General features: G+C 37.5%; 1 long non-coding RNA gene and 1 other non-coding gene across 2 annotated transcripts; one reads left to right on the top strand and one right to left on the bottom strand.

Annotated features, from left to right (window-relative positions):
- The first annotated feature begins 1,484 nt into the window (after positions 1–1,484).
- trnap-ugg (transfer RNA proline (anticodon UGG)) lies at positions 1,485–1,556 on the top strand. Its single transcript has one exon. It is a non-coding gene; the product is annotated as a tRNA-Pro (tRNA).
- A 1,092-nt stretch (positions 1,557–2,648) lies between these two features.
- LOC136754077 (uncharacterized) lies at positions 2,649–5,765 on the bottom strand. The gene is made up of 4 exons (XR_010817525.1): positions 5,637–5,765; positions 4,495–4,818; positions 3,485–3,802; positions 2,649–3,133 (listed from the first exon to the last, which is right to left on the bottom strand). It is a non-coding gene; the product is annotated as an uncharacterized LOC136754077 (long non-coding RNA).
- Between the last annotated feature and the right edge of the window lie 270 nt (positions 5,766–6,035).

Here is a 6,035-nt window from a genome sequence, read left to right as displayed (position 1 = left end):
TCCCACTGCCTTGTGCCATTTGTTTCTTCAGTTGTGTGAATAGATTATGGGATATTAATGGTATTTGCAGTAGAAGCCATTTTTTTTCGGCACTTATTTCACCTTGGTAGTGTAATGTTTTTCAGTGACCACATGATTGTGGTCTGTGGCATACACTATTTTAGAATTTTAAAACTGATTTATTCCTAATTGAGGTACTACTTTACAGTATTGGAAAACTTGGAAAGCACTTCAAGATTCAAATGTTTTAAGCCTTTATTAGGTTAATATCTCAAATCAGATGTGAACACAATCATTAAATTTTCAGCTTATATGCAAATTTAAAATCCTACCCGGTCTTAATGTCCTGCTGAACACTGAGCATTATGTGAACATTTTTATATTTGGCCACTTGATTCATACTGTTGTGCTGCTGCCACCTTTGTTTATGGGAAGGTCCAGAGTGAATTTACTCTATGGGAGATCATGTAGGAGGTTCAACTTGGCATTGATTTTTTCTTTTTTGCAACTTAATACTATAGGTACTAAATGTTTGTTTTACTTGTTAATAAATATCTCTCATTGTGCTGGAGAAAGAAAAGGGTCCCTACCAAGGTTAAAGGTGGTCTATCCCTTGCTATAATGAACAAAAATGTTTGTCCCATGTTTCATGAGCTGAGATAAGATCCCAGACACTTTCCATACTCTCAATAAGCGTATTTCTTAAATTGAATGCACAAATTTGTTTAATCCCTGTTAGTGAGCATTTCTCAAAGATAACCTGACAGGTGTGGCATATCAAGAAGCTGATTAAACCGCAGGATCATTACACAGCTGCACCTTGTGTTGGGGACAATAAAAGGCCACTCTAAAATGTGCAGTTTTGTCACAACACAATGCCACAGATGTCTCAAGTTTTGAGGGAATTGTGTGATTGGCATGCTGCCTACAGAAATATCCACCAGAGCCGTTTCCAGATAATTGAATGTTCATGTCTCTACCATAAGCTGCCTCCAATTTGGTATGTCCAACCGGCCTCACAACCACAGAGCAGCTGTAACCACACCATCCCAGCACCACCATATCCTGCTTCTTCACCTGTGGGATTGTCCGACACCAGCCACCTGATGAAACTGTCCAAGAAGTTCTGCATCAACCCTCTCGGGGAAACTCGTCTACGTGCTCGTCATCCTCACCACCTGTCAGCTGGATGGATTATCTTGGCAAAGGTGAAATGCTCACTTACAGGGATGTAAACCACAATATTGAGAAATAAGCTTTCTATGCGCATTAAATATGTATTGGATCTTTTATTTCAGGTCAAGATACATGGGACCAAGACTTTACATGTTGCGATTGTATTTTTATTCAGTGTAGTTATAGCTGAATAGAGGTTGACATCATACGATTAAAATGGAAGGAAACCAGAAAAGAACACACTCTGCTGGTGTTACAAAGAAATGCAGGCTACTATTCATAGTAATTCTCCGCCTCTCACAGTAAGCGGCTCGTTGGTCTAGGGGTATGATTCTCGCTTTGGGTGCGAGAGGTCCCGGGTTCAAATCCCGGACGAGCCCGCTTTTTATTTCTTTCATTAGATGTTTCATCTGAAGCATTTATTTAACTTTCATAGCGAAGTTCCTACACAGAAAAGAAGGCATTCAGACATTTCAAAACGTTATTTTACATTATTAATCAGTACAAAAACGAAATGATATATTAAAGAAATACATTTATATACAACATTTATATTCATTTGTTTCAAACATGTCTTTATTTGACAATAAAGCATCCTCACTTGTCCTCAATATTTAAATACGTACTTCAAATTAAATGAATGGATAAAGCACACATACAATACAATAAAATAAAAACAAACACAAAAAGTGTTTATTTGTTTATGTATTCCAACTGTAACAAATTGGTCCCTGCCCATACCTGTGAGTGTCAGCAGTGATTTTCACAATTGAACATATATGTATAAAGGCAATGGGCTGGACACATTGCCAGAAGAACAGATCAAAGATGGACAATGGAAGCAATCGAATGGACCCCAAGAGATGTAAAAAGACCTAGAAGACCACATAGACGATGGGAAGATGAAATCACAATCTGGGCTGGTGCTGGTGGTGATGGGGATATATGATATATCAAGCACTTAGGCAGATCCACACTAGATGGCGATCACGCCACAGCATCTTTAAAACGGGTTGCAACAGAGCGTTTAAAATGCCAGTAGCATGTGGTACATTATGGGTAGCATGCTGTCTTGACTAACTAAAACGAAGCAATTACCTACAAATAATAAACCATTATAAATTATTAAGTGTACGTAATCAAAAATACTCAAAAATATGATATTATTGTATGCAACTAAAAATGTATTGTATGTTAAACTAACAACTCGGTCCCTACAATTAACACGGATCATTAATGATACAGATACAAAAACGACTTTGTTTAACAGTGTTTATTGAACACCAACTTATTTGTCAGACGCATGAAATAAGGAAATCTCTCTTCAAACAAGCACTACATAATAATGACACTTGTGGCAGTGAACACAACACATGATATTTTGGTTTTGAGCAGTAGCCTAGAAATGATTTCTTTAAAAATAGTTTGACACTGACACTACTGATGTAAAAACATGTACTGATTGTTTCAGAAGGTTTTGGCATCCAAATTCTAAACGTTAAGAGCCAATACTAGGCCTACATGCTACACATAGATGTCTAACATTTTAGATCTAAAACAGTTTACATTCAGCTAACACTTATGGGCAGATTTCAAAACATTGTGAGCTTTTACTCTCAAAAACGCTCGGCTCTGATTTATGAAATAGATATTAATTTAATTTCTGTGTATTATAAAATACTAGATTTTGTAAAGAACCTTATTGAACATGGTTTGGAGGTAATTTCATGAAGACAGCTATTCCCTTATCTGTTTTGTAAAACCTCAGTATGTTGATTGTAAGACTTTCATCACATGTTTTGCGAAATACTCATTGAATAAAGTGAGCAACATGATGCATTGTTGCACTTTGTTCCTTTTGATAGACAATGCAGATTTATCATTATTACAGTGACTGTAAGAAGGAAGAACGCAATTTCAAAACATCTGAGCAGTACCAATGTGACTTCATCGCCATCTGTAACAAAGAAAACAGAATACAGTGTTAAACATGGTGTTCCATTGGAACATCTACAGATTCGTATTCCTTACTGATGTAACAATACATTTAAATAGGCTACAATTATATTTGAAACGAGTTTTCCTATAGTGTTTTCATAAAAACCAAATTGTAGAGTTCAAGATTAAATTGACAAAAAATCAATGGTTCAGTATTCTTCAGTGTCTTGTAGCGCAGATGTCCGCAGTTCTGCGCAGATCTGCACAGCTCCACCAATGGGATCGCTGGGATTGTACAGATCTGTGCAGAGCTGCGGAAATGTGCGCAACAAGAACGCTACCCAAATGTTTATGACAGTGCGTTAATGACCTGCAGTTGTCTTGCTGACGGTCTTGTTAAGGTGAAGTCCGTTTTCCGTGTCTACCACGCAGGTACACGGTTTCCCTTCCTGCCAGGTCCTGTGGTCGATAGTGATGTGATTCCTCACCACACCGGGAGAGGCATCACTTAAGGGCATTTCTCCAAATACCCTCAAACCTGCGTGCACCTGCCCAGCAATGACCCAGTAGATCTGATGTTCATAGCTGGCTCCAAACACAAGACACACCAACCCGATGCCGTTTTTGTCTGATGGCACCCCGTCATCCGAGGAAATTATGACAATTTTAAGGGATTCCATGGTGTCATCTTGATTAAAAAGTGGACATAAGAAACAAATATATAAACACGATGGCTTTAGTTTGGCAGAGCAATCCTGTTCCCAATGGAATCGTCTGTTTATAGCATAAAATACTATATGCTAGAACGATTGTGCAATCATACCCTTTAGATTAAATAATTGCAGCTTTGAATAGCCTTGTATTAAATATTCCCCATTCTACTGGTTATCAACCAGATGATTTCAAATAGTTGAAGATTTCAAGATAAATGTTAAATTATATAGGGCAGTGGTTCTAAACCCTGTCCTGGAGTACCACATACCCTGCTGGTTTTTGTTCCAACTGAACTCCCAATTACTTAATTGAACCCTTAATTGAACTAATAATTTCCTACATCAGATCCTTTAAATTATTTTTAACAGTAGGGGGTTTAAGTTAAGTATAAAACTGTATACGGAAAATATTACAGAACCAACTTTGTATCAGCTACACAATTGAAATGGAATCAAATGACTTCAATGAAGTGTTCAATTAAGTCATTGAGAGCTCGGTTGGAATAAAAACCAGCAGGGTAGGTGCTTCTCCTGGACACCGCTGATATAGGGCATTTGATTTCGAACACGTTTTGGAAGATAAGCAATTACAAAAGTAAACGTACACAGATTATTCGTTCAATTAAGATGTCAATTAAGTAACTGGGAACGCGAGATACGGTCGTACTTCTCACTATGACGGTGGATCCGTTCCCAATGTAAACCTGCGAGCCTCGCACATAGGCGCAGAAGAAGGTGCCGGAGTCGCTGGGCTGCCGGATGGTCAGGTGGATAGCGCACGATTTATCCACCGAGCCCTTTTGGTTCACGTCAGAGCTCATGGAGTAGACGTTCAAAGCGGTGAACTGCGGGGCGTTCAGCAGCTTCATCTTGAACCACACCACGGAGAAGCAGTAGCCCGTCATGTCTGCGATTAGACAGGTCAAGGTGACATTGCTGCCCACTTCCCCGCTCACTACAGCCGGGTGCTGCAGTATGACTGAGCTTGCACCTGGAAAACAAAATTACAATGTGTACTATTTGTATTATTTCCTATGACTCCACAATCATTTTGGAGTGCTCTGTGAGCCTGAATTGTGTAACAGACAGATGAAATTGCAGCAGAATGTAATCCTCTGCCACAGCATTAGCCGCGACCTCATAACCATGTGTGCAAGTTTCTCCTCTCTCGCTTCTGTTTCCTTTTAAATGTGTTTTATATACCTTTACATCATTATTATTTAATTATTTTAAATTAGATAATTTTTTATTTTTATTATTATTATATTATTATTTGTTGTACTTAATGTATGCTACCTTCAGTTATTTGCTGTAAATGCTTTGGCAATACTTGTCATGTCAATAAAGCTCTTTCTGAATTTGAATTTTAATGTAACCAAACAATTTCCTATATTGTTATAAAGTTTATACATGATACGACTGTCACTTTTGAAAATCACATCTAAACACTACAATAGTATGCATGATTAAGACAATAACATTATTGTTAATAAAGTGTGAGTTAAGATTTTATTATGTAATATTAATTAAAAAATACATTTTTTTTTTTTTTTACACAAACATTTTCCCTGGCTGATTTGTTTTCAGTATATTTGTTCCCAGTATATCACACGAGAAACATCAATCTACATGTTGCTTAGAGATTTAAGATAATAATAAAATGTAGGCTAGTGTTTCACTACTTTTTAAATTTAAATTAATATTTATTGTGGTACATGGATGTTTATTAACTGCACAAAAAGTTTTACTGAATGATGTATATATGGAAGAAATACAAATGTAAATAAATTGCCACAGAGTTGGACTTACTTTGCAAAAAGAAGAACAACAAGATGGTGACACCGAACATGATGAATAGATAGCTGCTGAAGGGTAACACCTTCACTCTTTTATTTGTGCTGCTTCAGCGCCCAGCTTCCGCACCAACAGGGCTGTGGACAGATGCAGGCTAAAACTGCAGGAAGTAACACAAAGGGGGGGACAGACAGTGCTGGCTAGCATCACGTGGCTGAGAAATTGCAAAAGCATCAAACCTAGTTTTAATCTAGGTTAACAAAACTCAGAACGGTGACCCACATTGGCTAAGTAAGATGAGTATTATTTCCAGACGACCAACGCATTGTCTTGATGTGTGTTAATCCTTTTCTTGAGTTCAAATGCTTGATCTTTCTTTTTTTTGTTTTGTACTTGGTCTGAAAGTTTTGCTTG

The sequence above is a fragment of the Amia ocellicauda genome, chromosome 7 (assembly GCF_036373705.1).
Source record: "Amia ocellicauda isolate fAmiCal2 chromosome 7, fAmiCal2.hap1, whole genome shotgun sequence".
NCBI lineage: Eukaryota > Metazoa > Chordata > Actinopteri > Amiiformes > Amiidae > Amia > Amia ocellicauda.
This window is presented reverse-complemented; position numbering and strand designations above follow the sequence as displayed.